The sequence below is a fragment of the Rhinatrema bivittatum genome, chromosome 1 (assembly GCF_901001135.1).
Source record: "Rhinatrema bivittatum chromosome 1, aRhiBiv1.1, whole genome shotgun sequence".
Classification (NCBI taxonomy): domain Eukaryota; kingdom Metazoa; phylum Chordata; class Amphibia; order Gymnophiona; family Rhinatrematidae; genus Rhinatrema; species Rhinatrema bivittatum.
The window spans coordinates 601700185-601719125 of NC_042615.1; the positions used below are offsets into that span (position 1 = coordinate 601700185).

The 18941-nt window shown below is 41.0% G+C and overlaps 1 protein-coding gene across 2 annotated transcripts in view; it reads left to right on the forward strand.

Moving 5' to 3' along the window:
- CEP120 (centrosomal protein 120) overlaps window positions 1-18941 on the forward strand; it is a 419833-nt gene that overhangs the window by 202651 nt on the left and 198241 nt on the right. The gene's annotated exons all lie outside the window — the stretch shown is intronic.

Consider the following 18941-nt stretch of genomic DNA (forward strand, 5'->3'; position numbering starts at 1 on the left):
GTCTGTGGGGGAGTGGATGGAAATCTTTTGGAGGTGAGATCAAGTAAGAGGTGGAGATCATGAAAAGCATCCATTCTAGGCCTTATCCCAGGACAAGCAGGATGCTAGTCCTCACATATGGGTGACATCATTGATGGAGCCCTATTGCGGAAAACTTTGTCAAAGTTTCTAGAAACTTTTGACTGGCCCTGTGAGGCCACTGAGCATGCCCAGCATGCCATGATATTCTCTGCCACAGGGGTCTCTCTTCAGTCTTCATTTTCCGTTCTGCTGTAGGTATCGCGGAGCAGGAGCCTTGTGAGTTTTTCTCACAGTGTTGCTGACTAAAAATTACTTATTTCTCATTCATTTTCTCCCACAAGGGATCTCTCAGATTTCCACCGGCTGGTGAGTTATCGTAGTCTCGTTTTTACTCCTTGAGTAAAAACTTTTTATCTCATAATTTTTCCCTCATTTCATCGATGGCTGTCGATTGAAAATGGCTACCAGATTTAAAAAATGTCCTATCTGTAATCTGACAATGTCCATTACAGACCACACCTCGAGTGTGTCCTATGTTTGGGGGACAAACATGATGTCACAACCTGCCCTAAATGTGCAGAAATAACTCTGAAGGGAAGAAAACTTCGCCAAGAGAAGATGGATTATCTATTCCATCTACAGCTTTTGCCTTCTCCCTCGACATCGACAAAATCGTCTCCGGCCGGAGTCTCAAAATGAATAATATTGAAAAAACGTCGTCCGGAGGGGTCGGGAGACCATCCATCGCCAACGACATCGATAGCATCGATGAGGTCAGTAGTTGAACACCGACCGGAACACCGTCATAGACATAGACACAGACGGGGCTTCTCTCCCCAGAGGAACCGACTGCTAAGCGGCCAAAACTTCAGGAAACACCACTATCCTCGACGCCGGGGCCTTCACCTCGCAAAGAAACACCAGTAGTTGAACCTCCACAGGGCTCAGTGGAAGGAGTATTGATGCCTCCACCACCACCGCATTCAGCTGCTTTGCCTGCACCAGCTGTTCCGCAGGAATTGTCGGATTTCATCCGGCAAGCGGTGCTCCAGGCCCTTAAGGAGCAGATGTCCATTCCGGCGCCCTCGCCAATACCGGTTCCCGAACCGATGCCGGTGATCCCACCGAAGCCAGTGACTACACCGATGCCAACAACTACGTCGATCCTGGTACCTACACCGATGCCGACGATTCCATCGATGCCGGTGCCTACACCGATGCCGGCACCACAGCCTAAAGTGATACCGGCATGATAATCGATGACACCGCCATCTTCGGTGTCGGTTCCGATGCCATCAATGCCAATGACGCCTGGGGACGCAGGGCATCCAGAGCTAGCACTATATCAACTCCTTATGAAGAGATTTGACAAAGTAGTCGGTGCTCTTCCTCCCAAGCCCCGAGAAGAATGGCCTGAAGGGATGCCCCTCTATGACCCACAACCAGGTCCTTCAGGGCTTCCTCGCCCACCTAGATCTTCTCCAATATCTCCTCATCAAGAAGATCCATATGATATTTGGGATGATGGGCATACAGACACTTCCTCTGAAGATTTTATGTCAGATCCTTCACCTCCAGATCCAAGGAAGAAATCTCCACCGGAGGATTTATCCTTTACAAATTTCATCCAGGATATGGCAGACACCATACCCTTCACCTTGGTGACGGAGGAAGATTCAAGGCAACAAATGGAGGTTCTCCAATTTGTGGACCCTCCAAAGCAAGTAGTAGCCATACCTGTCCATGACGTCCTCCTGGACTTACAGCATCGACTTTGGGAGCACCCATGCTCAGTGCCTGCTGTAAATAAGAGAATGGACACAACTTATTTAGTGTAGTCTGTTCCTGGCTACCAAAAAACACAGCTTCCACACCAATCGGTGGTGGTAGAATCGGCACAAAAGAAGTCAAAGTGGATAAAACCACATTCCTCCACTCCCCCAGGAAAGGATCACAGATTCTTGGATTCCCTGGGAAGAAAGGTTTATCAAGGAGCCATGTTAAATACTAAAATATCATCTTACCAATTATACATGACTCAATATCAAAGAAATCTGTGGAAACAGATGCAAGAGTTTATACCATCATTACCACAACAACATCAAGAAGCAGCCCAAGCAATTATTCACAAAGGACTTGAGGCTGGCAAGCACGAAGTCCGTGCTGCCTATGATGGGTTTGAGACAGCATCCAGAGTGGCTGCATCAGGTATAAGTGCAAGACGTTCGGCTTGGCTTAAAGTCTCTGACCTCAGGCCTGAAATCCAGGAAAAATTAGTTGACCTCCCATGTCTTGGTGATGACCTTTTTGGTCCCAAGGTACAAGTTGCGGTTGCTCAATTGAAAGAGCACACAGAAACCCTGCGTCAGCTTTCATTGATTCTGCAGGATCCAGCTGCACAGTCATCTCGTCGGTCTCAAAGAAAAGAACCTAGAAGGCCCTTCTATCAACAGAGGCGTTATTACCCTCCAACATCAAGGAGCAGATCTACTAGGCCACAACAAAGAACTCAGCCCAGACAACCTAGGGCGGCTAGGCCTGAACCTCCGCCACAGACTGGACCGGCTGCTGGCTTTTGAGGCTTTTCCCAGAGACCGAAGCCATCTCTTCAATCCTCATCCAGATCTTCCAGTAGGAGGCCGAGTATCCTACTTCTACAACCATTGGTTACAAATAACAACAGACCAATGGGTATTTGCAATAATATCTCGAGGTTACCAACTCAATTTCCTCTCAATTCCAAGAGATTCTCCTCAGAGACCTCTTTCGCTAACAGAAAATCACATAACCCAATTGCAAGTAGAATTATCCACCCTTCTGAGAGCCAGGGCTATACAGCCGGTGCCCCCGACTCAGCAGGGCAGAGGATTCTATTCCCTCTACTTCCTCATTTCAAAAAAAACCGGAGGCCTACGTCCCATCCTAGACCTCAGAAATCTCAACAAATTTCTGAAGAAAGAAAAGTTCAGGATGGTTTCTCTAGGCACCATGCTTCCACTTCTTCAAACAGGAGATTGGCTTTGTTCTCTGGATCTACAAGACGCTTACGCTCACATTCCAATATTCCCTCCTCATCGCAAATATCTGCGCTTCCTGGTGGGTCATCAGCATTTCCAGTACAGAGTACTATATTCGGACTCTCTTCAGCTCCCAGAGTTTTCACCAAATGCCTGGCAGTAATAGCAGCACACTTACACAAGGAAAGTGTCCACGTCTTCCCTTATCTGGATGACTGGCTAATCAGGAGTCAATCTCAACAAGGAGCAATAACTTCTCTAAATACTGGGCTTGATGAACCCTTGGTCTGACCCAGTATGGCATGTTCTTATGTTCTTAAATCGAACAATTGCTCTACTTCACTCTATGGGATTTCTTATCAATTATCAAAAGTCCCATCTCATTCCGTCTCATCTGCTTCAATTAATCAGAGCAGAATTGAACACCATCCTCTCAAAAGCCTTTCTACCCGACGACCGGGCAGAGACACTTGCCCTATTGGCAAACTCGCTACACTCAAAGAAACAAGCAACAGCTCATCAGTTTCTGACCTTACTAGGTCACATGGCCTCCACAGTTCATGTCACTCCTATGGCAAGATTAGCCATGAGAATAACCCAATGGACATTAAGATCACAATGGATCCAAGCCATTCAACCACTGTCCTCTCCAATTCAAGCAACCCACCAGCTGCATTCATCTCTACTTTGGTGGGCGAACAAGGACAACTTGCGCAAGGGCCTGCCCTTCCAACAACCAGTCCCTCAGATAACTTTAACTACAGATGCATCCACCTTAGGTTGGGGAGCTCACATAGACAATCTCCAAACCCAAGGTACTTGAACAAAACTCGAAGCAACGTTTCAAATCAATTTCTTGGAACTTCGAGCTATACGTTATGCTCTGCATACGTTCAAGGACTGCCTTTCACACAAGACTGTTCTCATTCAAACGGTCAATACAGTAGCCATGTGGTACCTGAACAAACAAGGAGGTACGGGCTCATACCTCATTTGTCAAGAAGCCACACAGATTTGGGGTTGGGCCCTAACACACTCAATGTTTCTCCAGGCCACTTATCTGGCAGGCATTCACAACGTAGTGGCAGATCGACTCAGTCGTCAGTTTCAACCACACGAGTGGTCCCTGGATCCCTTAGTAGCCACCAGGATATTCCAATGTTGGGGGCAACCAACAGTAGACCTCTTTGCATCACACCTGAATCACAAAGTGGACAAGTTCTGCGCTCTGCACAGACAGAAACACCAGCCAGCCAAGGGCGCCTTTGCTCGCCCTTGGAACTCAGGCCTTCTATACACGTATCCTCCGATACCACTCATAACCAAAACTCTAGTGAAGCTACAACAGGACAAGGGGTCCATGATACTCATAGCCCCGTATTGGCCTCAACAAGTATGGTTTCCCACACTTCTAGACTTCTTGATCAGAGAACCAATTCGCCTGGGTGTAGCTCCCAGGATCAGGGTCGGTTGCGCCATCCCAACCTTCAATCCCTATCCCTGACAGCATGGATGTTGAAAGCTTGATTTTACAAGCACTCAATCTTTCAAACAATGTATCTCAAGTGCTTATAGCTTCACGTAAACCTTCAACACGAAAGAATTATTCTTCGAAATGGAAAAGGTTTACTTTGTGGTGCACACACAAGAACATTAACCCTTTCTCCTGCCCCACAACTTCTCTACTAGACTATTTATGCCATCTTTCAGACTCTGGCCTCCAGACTTCATCTGTCAGAGTACACCTAAGTGCAATCTCAGCTTACCATAACAAGATGGGAGATGCACCAATATCCATACATCCTCTTGTCAGTAGATTTATGAGAGGTTTAATTCACCTTAAACCACCAATTCGGCCACCTGTCACAGAATGGGACCTGAATTTGGTCTTACCAAGACTCATGCATTCTCCTTTTGAACCCATGACTTCCTGTGATCTCAAATTTCTCACATGGAAGACTATCTTCCTCATAGCCATTACATCGGCTAGAAGGGTTAGTGAGTTGCAAGCACTTGTCACGTACTCACCCTATACAAAATTCCTACATGACAGAGTGGTTCTCCGTACACATCCAAAATGTCTCCCCAAGGTAGTTAAGGAATTCCACTTGAACCAATCCATAGTTTTACCCACATTCTTTCCAAGACCTCACTCTCACCAAGGAGAACTGGCCTTACATACCTTGGACTGTAAGCGTGCGCTAGCATTTTACTTAGACTGCACTACAGTCCACAGGAAATCCACTCAACCCTTTGTATCTTATGATCCAAACAAACTGGGAAAAGCAGTGGGTAAACATATTCTTTCCAATTGGCTAGCAGATTGCATACAGTTTTGCTATGAAAAATCAGGCCTTCCTCTCCAAGGACGAGTAAAGGCGCATTCAGTAAGAGCAATGTCAACCTCAGTAGCACACTATCGTTCAGTGCCAATTCTTGACATATGTAAAGCAGCAACATGGAGTTGTCTTAACACCTTTGCAGCTCATTACTGTTTGGACAAAGAAGGACGACAAGATTCAGCCTACGGACTATCTGTCTTAAAGAACTTGTTTCCAGTTTAATCCCAACTCCCTCTCCATCCAATCTGCTGTGATCTTCAGCTGCCTCATTTTCACCAGCAGTACTTCAGTGTTGCTTCACTACAAAATGACTCAGCCTCTAGCTTGCTAATCACCAATATGTGAGGACTAGCATCCTGCTTGTCCTGGGCTAAAGCAAAATTGCTTACTTTGTAATAGGTGTTATCCCAGGACAGCAGGATGTAGTCCTCACGAAACCCACCCGCCACCCTGCGGAGTTGGGTCCGATATGTTTTATTATTTTATTTTTTGCTAAAGCTTACTGCTACATACAAGACTGAAGGGAGACCCCTGTGGCTGAGAATATGGCATGCTGGGCATGCTCAGTGGGCTCAGAGTGCCAGTCAAAAATTTCTAGAAACTTTGCAGAAAGTTTTCCGCAATAGGGCTCCATCAATGATGTCACCCATATATGAGGACTACATCCTGCTGTCCTGGAATAATACCTATTACAAGGTAAGCAATTTTGCTTTATTTTACAGTAATGCTCTGCTGCAACCCTTGGCTTGGGACTTCCCACATACCATGGCTAATTCAGCCTGCTTACTGATGGAAAAAGCAAGTTTGCTTACCATAAATGGTGTTTTCCATAGATAGCAGGATGAATTAGCCATGAGATTCCTGCCCTCCTGCCTAGAGAGTAGTCTACATAGCTAGTTAGCCCTGAAACAGATTGAGGAGGCTCTCAAGGAAACACTTGCATGGGAGTTCCTAGACATGCTCAGTAGAGCTCATAGTTCTACTAGTTTGGAGAGTTGAGACTACTGGATGACATCACCCACATATCATGGCTAATTCATCCTGCTATCTATAGAAAACACTGTTTATGGTAAGCAAACTTGCATTGCATGCTTCTGTTACTGAAACTTTTTTATTTTTCCAGCATTAGTTGGGCTGGTGGGGGTGTTTTTTCATCTGGCTCTGTTACTTTCACTGATGCTGAATGGATGCAAAGCCATTTGCTAAGCCCCACGTCTATAACAAGTAGTCAGATGTAGCAGGAGCAGCATGTGCACAGAAGCAGGTTGACATGGAAAGATGGGCAGTTCTGGATCAGGACAAAATCTGAGTCTAGCTACATGGTCGTCGTGTCCCCCCCACCCCCTCTCTTCTAATACAAGTAAAAAGTTTACAAAGTGAAAGCACAGAACAAGAATAAAAGAATAGACATTCTATTTGTTTATGCACTAACAAAAGAAAATGGATAAATCACCAACTGGAAAATTCAAAACAGGAAGAGGATGACACACTATCAATTTGGTTGTGAACAAAGAAAAAAAATCTCAAATTTATATAGGAGCAATCATATAATCACTGAATTCAGGTACAACTATGCCCTTTGAGACTTGTATTTAGAATTATAACTCCTTCAGATTACGTTTAAAAAAACAAAAACATTTGCAGTGCGAAAAAATATTCCCAATATTCAATATTTGATCATTGCACAATTTTGAAGTAAAAAATACTTAACTGGTGAGACATTATCATGAAACAGTAAATTGTAAATAAAATTTGAAGTTGAAAGTCCAAAGAAAATCATATGTTAAATAGATAAATTATTGAGCATCTAACCCTTATTTGAATACACATGTCCCAACAGCTGGGTTTTGGCAATAATTGCTTGTATCAGGGGAACATCATTTCTGAAAAACATAAAAACCAATATTTTCTGTGTACAAAGCTTTTTTGGAACATTGGTAACACTGGTAGTTTACACTGAAAAACATTTATTTGAAAAAAATATTCTGAAAGAACTAATAATAAATGTTATGGTAATCACTACTCAGCACTGTGGAATAAATTGCCTCTTAAGTTAAGAAGTGAAAAGCACTTGCCTTAGCTTTAGAAAATTGACCATAGCATGACTTCTAACAAGTATTTCCAGTTGAATGAGAGATTGGAGAAGATAAATATTGAGATATATTAGAGACATTAGGCTGCATTTTAGTGCTGATGTTGCAATGCTGTATAGATATTTATATTTGATTTAATTCTGATTATGAGAAATGTTGGTTGTGGTTTGTTTTTTTTTTTTTTAAATGTACTGGTTCTAGAATGAATCCTCATCTAAATAACTCTACATTCATCTAAAGATATCAAATGTTGCTAGATAAATAGGCCCAATAGGAATATTTTACTCCGTTTATTTATGGCCATAAGCATGAAAGGGTTGAAAAACCTTTTGAACTCCTCTACCTAGTTCAGTACTTTAATCCGAGCAGTACTGCCATGCAAAAATTATTGTAGCCACTAGATGGCATGCTTCTCAATGTAATGAATTTGAGTTGAGCAGGGCTAATGAAATGTTATTTGTTCTTTTATGGTCGAAAGTATTGTAGGTGCCAGTGCCACATGTTATATAGGTTAAGACTGTGTTTGCTTCTCGGCTCATTCTATATACAAGTAAATTCTCATAAGATAGCTTTTTACTGGAGTTAATGGTGAAAAATGTTTTTATTGTGAATTGTAATTGAGCACATCTGTTAGTGAATTAAAATCATGAAACAAACACTTGTGCTTTAGCAGTATTTATTTGGTGGCTTTGCCTCTGGTAGTACATTTAGGAGAGTGAGTCAAAGCAGAATATTCTTCTGCCTACTGATGAGTATTTGTTTTGAACCCAATTGATTACTTGACAGGAGTGCCGCTTTTTAACTGTAACTTGCAACAAGCAGAATATTCCAGCCATCCAAGTGGTGATGGCACTGATGCAAAACTTTTCTTGAAAAGCTATAACCAAGACAGCTTTTCTGACCTATATGGGAATCTTTTCATGCTACCGCTATGTGGGACCCCCTCAGTCCTTTATTGTCCATGGACATTGTCAGATGTGTTCCTTGCTTTTTGTACAGATAGATTATTATGTGCTTTGTGCTTCTTATTCAGGTCTTTCCCTAATGCTACCTAGTGAGTGGTTTTTAACACTTAAGCAAGATTTATTTCTTTTTCATCAGCAGATTCTGGGGTCTGTGATTTTTCTTCCTTTTCCAGTGAGATTTCTTCAGTAACCTCAGTCAGATCACTTTTCAGCACAATATTCTTTTGTTTTCCCTGCATCTATTTTCCTCACAATAGCTGAAAAGAAAAGCAGCAGCTTCAAGTGCTGCCTGATTTGTAATCAGAAGATGTCCATAACTGACCACCACTGGTCTTGCATATGCTCTCTGAGCTTTCTTCATGATGTCCTTAATTGTGACCTTTTTGCATAATGTCATCTAGGGTCGTTGATCTCTGAAGGCAGAAGTTGTGTGACAGCTTCATTTTGATACAGAAACACCATACATCTTCATCTGTTTCAAATGCAACAGTACTGAAGAGTTATTCAGCATCCTAAGAGACTTTAGAGCAGAAAGCCTTCTCACTCATTTCATAAGAGAGTTTCCTTTGTGTTGAATTAGGGCATGAGGAAGCTCAGGGCTGAGCATCATATGAAGTCACTGGAGCATCAGTGTTCTTGGTTGATGCCAGTGTTCAAGAGTATGGAGATAGTGGTAGTTTCTTTTCTCATAAGAACATAAGAGATGCCAGCTGGATCAGACCAAGATGCATCAAGCCCAGCATCCTGTCTGACAGTGGCTAGTCCAGGTCACATACCTGGCAGATCCCAAATAGTTTATCTTTTTTTTTTTTTTTTTTTTTTTAATAAAAAAAATAGTTTATCTTTTCTTGCTACTCACTCCCATGGATAGCAGTGGCTTTCTTTAGTCTACTGGGCTAATGTTTTATGGCTTTTTCTTCCAGGAACATGTCATTCCCCTATAAACCCCTTTATGCTAGTCTCCTTGACCACATCCTCTGGCAATAGGTGCCAGAGCTTGACAATGCATTGACTGAAAGATAATTTCTACGATTTGTTTTAAATATGCTGGTTGTTAGTTTCATGGAGGATCCCCATGCTTAGTATTTGACAAGGGAAATAACCATCCTTTATTTACCTGTTCCATTCTACTCTTGATTTTATAAACTTTTGTCATGGTCCCTTTAAGCTGTTTCTTTCCAATCTGAAAAGCCCTAGCCTGCCTAGTCTTTCCTCAAAGAAGAGTTGTCCCATCCCCTTCATTTTTATTGCTCTTTCTGTACCTTTTCTAGTTCTGCTTTGTCTTCTGAGATGGAGCAACCAAAATGTTGTACTGTGGATTGATAGAGGCAATATGCGGTTTTCAATTTTATTCTCTCTTCCTTTTTTGGGTCAATCCTAACATTCTATTTGCTTTCTTGAGCGCTACCTCTCACTGAATTGAACTGAATGTATTGTCCACAAGAACTCTGAAGTGGTTTTTGTGGGTGGTGACTCTTAATCTAGAACCCAACATTGCATACCTCTAGTTGGGAATTATTTTTCTCTATGTGCAATCATATTGCTCTTTTCAACATTAAATTTCATCTGTCATTGAGTTGCCCAAACTTCCAGTCTTGCTAAGTCTGTCTGCAGTTCCTTACAATTGTCTTCTGCATATTTGATCACCTCACTTGTTCCCTTTTCCAGATCATTTATGAATGTTAAACAGCATAGGTCCCAGTACAGATCATGTGGTGTTACATTAATAACCTTTCTCCATTTGGAAAATGTACCATTTAGCCCTACCCTCCATTTCTTGTCTTTCAACCAGTTACCAATCCATAATAGGGTAGAGCCCCATATCCCTTGTGTTTTTAATTTCCTGAGGAGTCTATCATGGGATACTTAGATGCGTTCTGAAAAACCAAATACACTATATCGACCAGCTCACCTTTTATCTACATGCTTATTTACATCTTGAAAAAAGCAAGAGATTTGTAAGACAAGATTTCCCTTTCCTAAAACCATATTGATTCTTCCCCCATTAAGCTATGCCTACCATGTGACCAGTAATTTAGTCTTTAAGACTAAATTCTACTTTTTTGCCCAACGCCTAAATCAGGCACACCATTGTATATTTCCTAGGTCACCTCTGGAGCCCTTTTTAAAAATAGGCATTACATCCACCCTCCAATCTTCAGGTATTGTGGCAGTTTTAAATGTTAGGTTACAATTACTAGTAACAGGTTTCAGTTTTATATTTGAGTACTTTTAGAACTCGGGTGGTCACCATCCAGTCCTGGTGACTTGTTACTCTATAGTTCGTCAGTTTGCTCTATTATTATTATTATTATTATTATTTATGGTTTTTTTATACCGGCATTCAAGAACTCGTTCTCATCATGTCGGTTTACAGAAAAACAGGGGTGCAAAAAATAGAACCAAAAAACATGAATAAACGTGATGAAGAAATGCAGTTACAAATAACAAGGGTAAATGAACTGGGATTGTAAGAAAATAAAGTGAGAGAGAGAAGATTAATTATATACAAGTGTACATTATAAATATGTTATATTATTATTATATTCATTATAGAGATTTGCTTTAGCTGCTCAGAATCAAAGAACATTTCTGGTGTGCATATATTCCCACATTCGCCTCCGTGAAGACCGAGGCAAAGAATTCATTCAGTTTTCCTGCTATGTCCTTGTCCTTGAGTACTCCCTTTACTCCATAGTCATAATAGTGGCGTAATTGACTCCCTCACAGAATTTTTGCTTTGAATGTACTTGAAAAAGATTTTATTAGCTTTTGCATCTATTTATTTTATTCACAGATTTTTCTACACTGCAAATCCAATTCAGGATTGATCAGTGCGGCTCACAATCAAATAAACAAGTAAATCATAACAAACATACATAAATCTAAAACACAGTTCATAAAAACTATCTCCTAAACAGGATTTTAATATGGCAAACTTCTTTGAAATTTTCTTTTGCCCTGTCTTAGTGTTGCTTTACATCTAACTTATCAGTACATATGCTCTTGCCTATTTTCCTCATTTGGATCTGCTTTCTATTTTTGAAAGGTGCCCTTTTGGATCTAGGTTCCTCTTTCACTTCATTATTAAACTATGCTGGTAGTTGTCTGGTCTTCTTTCAGCCTGTTTGAATGCATGAAATACATTTTATCTGGGTTCTTAAGAGTATTTTTAAATCATGAAAACTTTTTAATGTTGACAACTATTCTTTCTAGTTCAGGGTTTTCTAACCTTCTTCTGGATGCACACCTATCCAATCGGGTTTTCAGGATTGCTACAATGAATATGAGAGATTTACATGCCCTGAGTTTTCAGTGTATGCAAATTTGTTTTATTCATGTTCTTTACAGATATCCTGATAACTCAACAGGTTAGGTGTGCTTCTAAAAGAGGGCTGGGAAACACTTTCTGGTTTTAATTTCTAACTTATTTCCTCTTTCTGTCACTCTCTTTTTTAGTAGTTTTGCTTAATGTCCTCCCTCTAGTAATTATGTCAAATTTGATCGTATTAGGATCATTATTGATAAGCAGCTTCAGAAGCGTCATCTGCTGATGGTAAATTAGGCTTTCTGGGAAACGACACTTAAATCTTGTTAAAATAGTAATGGATTACAAGGAACTGCAGAAGGACCTTGTGAGACTAAGACTAGGCAACTGAATGGCAGATGAAATTTAATATAGACAAGTAGAAAGTTATGCACATAGGGAAAAATAATCCCAACTACAGGTACCTGATGCTGGGTTCTGTATTTGGAGTCAGTGCCCAGGAAAATGGACCTCTGAGTCCTTGTGGGCAAAACATTGAAATCCTTGGCTCAGTGCGGCAGTAAAAAAAAAAAAAAAGATTGTTAGAAATTATCCAAAAAAGAATGGAGAATAAACAGAAAATATCATATTGTCTCTGTATCGAGCCAAGGTGCAATCTCACCTTGAGTGTTGTGTACATTTCTGGTCACCCCATCTCAAGAAAAACATAGTGGAACTAGGAAAGGTGCAGAAAAAGGCAACAAAAATGATTTGAGGCTAGACAGGGTAGGGGTCTTCAGCTTGGAAAAGACTATTGAGAGGAGACATGATAGAAGTTTATAAAATCATGAGTATGGTGTAACAAGTACATAAAGGATGGTTATTTACCCTTTCACAAAATACTAAAACATGGAGACAATCTATGAAACTAACAAATAGCAGATTCAAAACAAATCGTAGAAAGTACTTTTTCACTCAGCGCACTATCAAGCTGTGGAATCTGTTGTCAGAGGATGTAATCAAGGTGACTAGTATAGTGGGATTTGAAAGAGGTATGGAGAAGTTCCTGGAGGATAACACATTATTAGCCAGGTAGACTAAAGAATGCTATTGCTATCCCTTGGATTGAGTTACACAAATTAGATCTACTTTCTGGAATTTGCCAGGTACTCACTACCTGGATTGGCCACTGTTCGAGTCAGGATGCTGGCCTGATGGTCCTGGATCTGAACCAGCATGGCAATTCTTATGTTCTTGTACTTAATAACCCTTTGCACCCAATCCTTCATGCCACTGAGAACTAGATCTAAAGTAGTTTATCCTATTATAGAAATATAGAAATGACGGCAAAAAAAGACCAAATGGCCCATCCAGTCTGCCCAGCAAGCTCCCACACTCATTTTCCCATTCTTAGCTGTTTCACCGACCACCAAGTTCAGGGCACTTGTTGGTAACTGTTTGATTCAAATTTCCTGCCACCCCCTGCCATTGATGCAGAGAGTAATGGAGTTGCATCAAAGGTGAGCATAAGACTTAATGGTTAAGGGTAGTAACCGCTGCATCAAGCAAGTTACCCCGATGCTTGTTTACCCAGACTGCACAGATCAGTGCCTTATTGGATGTTGTCTGAATGTAAATCCTCTTTTCCACATTTCCACCTGCCGTTGAAGCAGAGAGCAACGCTGTACATGCATGCAAAGTGATGTATCAGGCTTAATTGGTTTAGGGTAGTAACTGCCGCAATAAGCAAGCTATCCCCACGCTTATTTGTTTACCCAGACTGTGTAGTTCAGTCCTTGTGGGTTGTCTGAAAGCAAATCCTCTTTTCCACATTTCCCCTTGCTGTTGAAGCAGAGAGCAATGTTGGAGTTGCATTAACCGTGTGAAGGCTTATTGAGTAAGGGTAGTAATCATCAGGTAGTAGCCTCCATTCCAGCAAGCCACCCCCATGGCTCTTCTCTTCATTCCCATCCTCTAGCCTTTATGGATCCACAGTGTTTATCCCATGCCCCTTTGAAATCCTTCACAGTTTTAGTCTTCACCACTTCCTCCAGAAGGGCATTCCAGGCATCCACCACCCTCTCCGTGAAGAAATACTTCCTGACATTGGTTCTGAGTCTCCCTCCTTGGAGTTTCAAATCGTGACCCCTAGTTCTACTGATTTTTTTTTCCAGCGGAAAAGGTTTATTGTTGACCATGGATCATTAAAACCTTTCAAATATCTGAAAGTCTGTATCATATCACCCCTGCTCCTCCTCTCCTCCTGGGTATACATATTTAGGTTCTTCAATCTCTCCTCATAAGTCATTTTATGAAGACCATCCACTTTTTTGGTCACCCTTCTCTGGACCGCCTCCATCCTGTCTCTGTCCCTTTAGAGATACGGTCTCCAGAACTGAACACAGTACTCCAGGTGAGGCCTCACCAAGGCCCTGTACAAGGGGATCATCACTTCCTTTTTCTCACTAGATATTCCTCTCTCTATGCAGCCCAGCATTCTTCTGGCTTTAGCTATTGCCTTGTCACATTGTTTTGCTGACTTCAGATCGTTAGACACTATCACCCCGAGGTCTCTCTCCTGCTCCGTGCACATCAGCTTTTCACCCCCCCCCCCCCCCCAATCAAATACAGTTCTTTCGGATTTCCATACCCCATATGCATGACTCTGCATTTCTTGGCATTGAATGTCAGCTGCCATATCTTCGACCACTCTTCCAGCTTCCTTAAATCCCGTCTCATTCTCTCCACTCCTTCTGGCGTGTCCGCTCTGTTGCAGATCTTAGTATCATCTGCAAAAAGACAAACCTTACCTTCTGTCCCATCAGCAATGTCTCTCACAAAGATATTAAACAGGACCGGTCCCAAAACCGATCCTTGCGGCACACCGCTTTCTCTTCAGCGTAAGTTCCATTTACCATCACACATTGTCTTCTGTCCGTCAACCAGTTTGCAATCCAGGCCACAACCTTGGCAATCACTCCTAAGCTTCTCATTTTATTCACAAGCCTCCTGTGCTGGACCGTATCAAAAGCTTTGCTGAAATCCAAGTAGATGACATTGAGCACTCTTCCTCGATCCAATTCCCTAGTCACCCAATCAAAAAAGTAAATCAGTTTTGTCTGACAGGATCTTTCCCTGGTGAATCCATGCTGCCTCTGGTCCAGCAATTCTTCTGACTGTAAATCCTTTATGTGGATCCATAAAGAAACTAGCGACTCCCATTACTTTTCCCACCACCAAGGTGAGGCTAACCGGCCTGTAGTTTCCAGCCTCCTCTCTGCTCCAACTCTTGTGAAGCGGGACCAACACCGCTCTTCTCCAATCACTCGGCACCACTCCCGTTTCTAGGGATCTATTGAGCAGGTCATGCAGCGGACCCACCAGCACATCTTTGAACTCCCTCAGTATCCTGGGATGAACCTCATCAGGCACCATGGCTTTGTCCACTTTCAGTTTTCCTAGCTCTTCCCATACATTCTCTTCTGTAAATGGAGTTACATCTACTCCACTCCCCTCCAATTTCTTGTTAACTAGCGGCGGTCCTTCTCCAGGGTCCTCTTTAGTGAACACCGAACTGAAGTATTCGTTTAATATTTCTGCCATTTCTTTGTCTCTCTCCACACATTGATCCTTTTCACCTTTCAATTGCACTATACCACTTTGGACTTTTCTCTTTTCTCTGATGTATCTGAAATATGTTTTGTCACCTCACTTTACCTCTTTGGCAATCCTTTCTTCCGCTTGACTTTTTGCTGTCTTGATTATTTTCTTTGTTTCCTTCAGTTCCACCAATTATTCTTCCTTTTGCTCCTCCCTATGGGATCCTTTATATTTCTTAAACTTTGTTCTTTTAGCTTTTATTTTATCAGCCACCTCCTTTGGATCTCGGACTAACTGCTCCATGAAGCAGTCATTTATGGCATCTAAAGACTTAACCTCTCTAACATGTCCTGATGAGACATCAACCTATTCAATACTGAGGAACTTGAAATCTCCCATTAGTATGGTGTTGTAAATGTATTTGACTTTCTAATTTCTGCTTGCATTTCACAGTCTATTTCTTCATCTTGGCCAGATGGACTATAGTATACACACACTACTATAATCTTATCTATTACATATAAAATATATCCATAGGGATTCCACAGTCCATTTTATTTCCTGCTGGACTTTTACTTTACTCAACTCTATGCCAACCTTTACGTACAGTGTTACACCTCCATCAGTTTGATGGAGGTGTAACACTGTACATAGCAATTATAGCAACACTGTACATAGCAATTATATCAACATGACATAGCAGATCAGTTTGATCTGCTATGTCATGTTGATATAATTTATACCCAGGTATCAGTATCCTGTTTATCAACTTCCACCATGCCTCTGAGATGCTGATGTCTATATCCTTCTATTATTCCATACATTCTAACTTTCCAATCTTATTATTCAGACTTCTGGCATTCACATACCGACATTTTAAAGTATTTTGTGTTTGTATTCCTAATTGTAGTCACATCCTGCTTTTTAGCAGATAATACAGACAGCTTGGAGTTATTCATATGTGTGCTCTTTATTTAAAATATATATGGGCTACTTCAGGCTAAGCCACAGCCTCTGTCAGGATAGTTTAACTTCCCTGTTTTATCGGTATCTTTGAAAGATTTATTCTCTCCAATGCATGCACTCAATTATTCATAAAATTTATAGACCACTATCCAATATTCCAAGTGGTATACAACTGCAGCAATCATGAACACAGAAAAATACACCAAAAAATAAGAGCTAAAGCCATCATGAAGATAAAATACTCAGTAAGGAGCTAAATAAAAACAAAAAACACTGACCATGTGTATAACAATATGAAAAGAAAAATTCACTACTCCTATATCAAAGGGTACTAGCATCCTAACCTTACTATTTAAAGACCTGCTCCAACAAAAATATCTTCAAAAGTTTCTTAAATGTGGATAACTGCTTAGGAATTGAATTCCATGCTAGTGGTCCAGTAATGGTTAAAGTGTTATCCCTCGTTTCTGCCAAAACATGCTAATTTCACAGATGGTACATCCAGCAGATTTTGACCCACAGATCTCAAATTATACAACAGTCTCTATATTTTGAGAAGAGAACTAAAGGAGTCTGGTACATCAGAGCTAAATGCTTTATGGATTAGCATCAAAATTTTAAACGTAATTCAATATTTTTATTTATTTATTTATTTTACAAGTTTTTGTATACCGACCTTCCTCAAAAGATATCAAATCGGTTAACAATACATCAATACAGTTCTGTAAGATCATAATCACGTATAATTGCACCATACATAAAATAAAATAAAACAAGCATTACAAATTAAAACAATGCTATAATTATAAACAATTCTTTATCTAAATAGAACACAAATGCTATCTATACATCTAAATATCCTATTACATTCCTTAGCTAATAAATTACTAACCTATCTTCTCACATTTCTATATTTAAAATTCTAAATAATACAGCTACATACTAAAACTAAAATATTCTTAATAAAAAATTAATAAACTTGATAAAACTATCATTAGACTAGGAATCACTTACTATCTCCGATGCTACATTACTTATTTGCTCACATGTCTCCATTTGTTTCGTTAAAAGCCTGTTCAAATAGCCACGTTTTTATCTGTTTTTAAATTTCTGAATGCAAATTTCTGTTCTAATATCAACAGGCAGTGCATTCCAAATTTTCGGGCCAGCCAAGGACAAGGTCCTTTCTCTGACTGAGTTCAAATGTGCTATTTTTGGTAAAGGAATTGTAAGCAGTGCTTTTCCCAAAGATCTTAAATTATGGGCAGGGGTATGAATCCGAAGTGAAGCGTTTAGCCATTTGGAATTGTTTCCATAAACTGTTTTGTGTATCAGTAACAACCAGTTTTTGTGTGAACCAGTGAAGTTCTTTTAAAACTGGTGATATATGGTCGTATTTCCTCTTGTTGGTTAATAAACAAGCTGCTGCATTTTGTGACAACTGTAAGGGATGTAAAATTGAACTTGGAACTCCCAACAAGAGTGCATTACAGTAATCCAGCTTTGGTGAGATAATACTGGATTGGGAGCTAATGCAGGGAAAAAGAACTGGAGTTGTTCAGTTATCTTAGCTTAGTTTTAGATACTACTCTGGTCGCCGCATTCTGTACAAGTTGTAAGGCTTTTAATGGTTGTGAACAGAAGGCCAGAATAGACAGTTGCAATGGTCCATATAATTAAGTACAAGAGTTTGGAAAACAGATCTAAAACCAATTGCTGGAAGAAAAGGCTTTCTTTTACTCAATAAACTTGGTTTTAAAAAAGTGTTCTTTCAACATTGCTCACCTGAGGACGAAAGGGCAAAGAAGGGTCAGTGAGAGCACTGAGAGGATCACCTTGCTGGTGGCTGAAAAGAATTAGTAAATACTGCTCAGGAAAATTTTTAGAACTTATGTTTTAGGGAGAAGTAAACCATTGGAGTATATTATTTAGTGTGTCTGTATTAAATAGCTAGTCAGAGAACAAGCAAAACCAGGATTTTGTGTTTGTATATCCATCCCTCCCTCCCACCCACCCACCCATAGCTTATCCTTTAGGTTATAGGCAGATGACTTTCACACACACACACAAAAAAATTCAGCCTTTTAACTTAAATTCAGAAATTCCCCACCCCTTATCAAGAGTTCAATCATTCCCTTGTAGGTCACTACCAGATAAATAATGAATACACTTATACATTTAAAGGACCCTAAGGGGTAAATTTTCAGACCTACGCGTGGGAATGCATGTGCACGCGCTACCCGGTGCGCGCCCATCTAGGCCTGATTTTATAACATGAGCGCGCAAGGAAGTGCACACTAGTGCATATTGCACGTGCTGACACCCGCGGCCTTCCCCCATTCCCTCCCCCCTAAACAAACCTTCCCACCCCTTCCCCTAACCTATCACCCCCAGCCCTATCCTAAACCCCCCCAAAATTTTAATTTATCTTCTGTACCTGCCGGCAGCCTGCCAGCACACGATCCCCCGGCACAGCGGCAAATGACTGCTGTGCCAGAGGCCTCTGGCCCCACCCCCTATAAAATAGGCCCGGTGTGCGTAACCCCCCTTTGCGCGTAAGGCTTTTAAAATCTGGCCCTAATTATACACATTCCTACTCCCATAGCAACCTAAACTTAACTAGGAACTGAACAAGATGAAAACAGCAAGGGGGGTGGGGGCTCCCAGCCTTTTGCATCAAGTGTCACGTG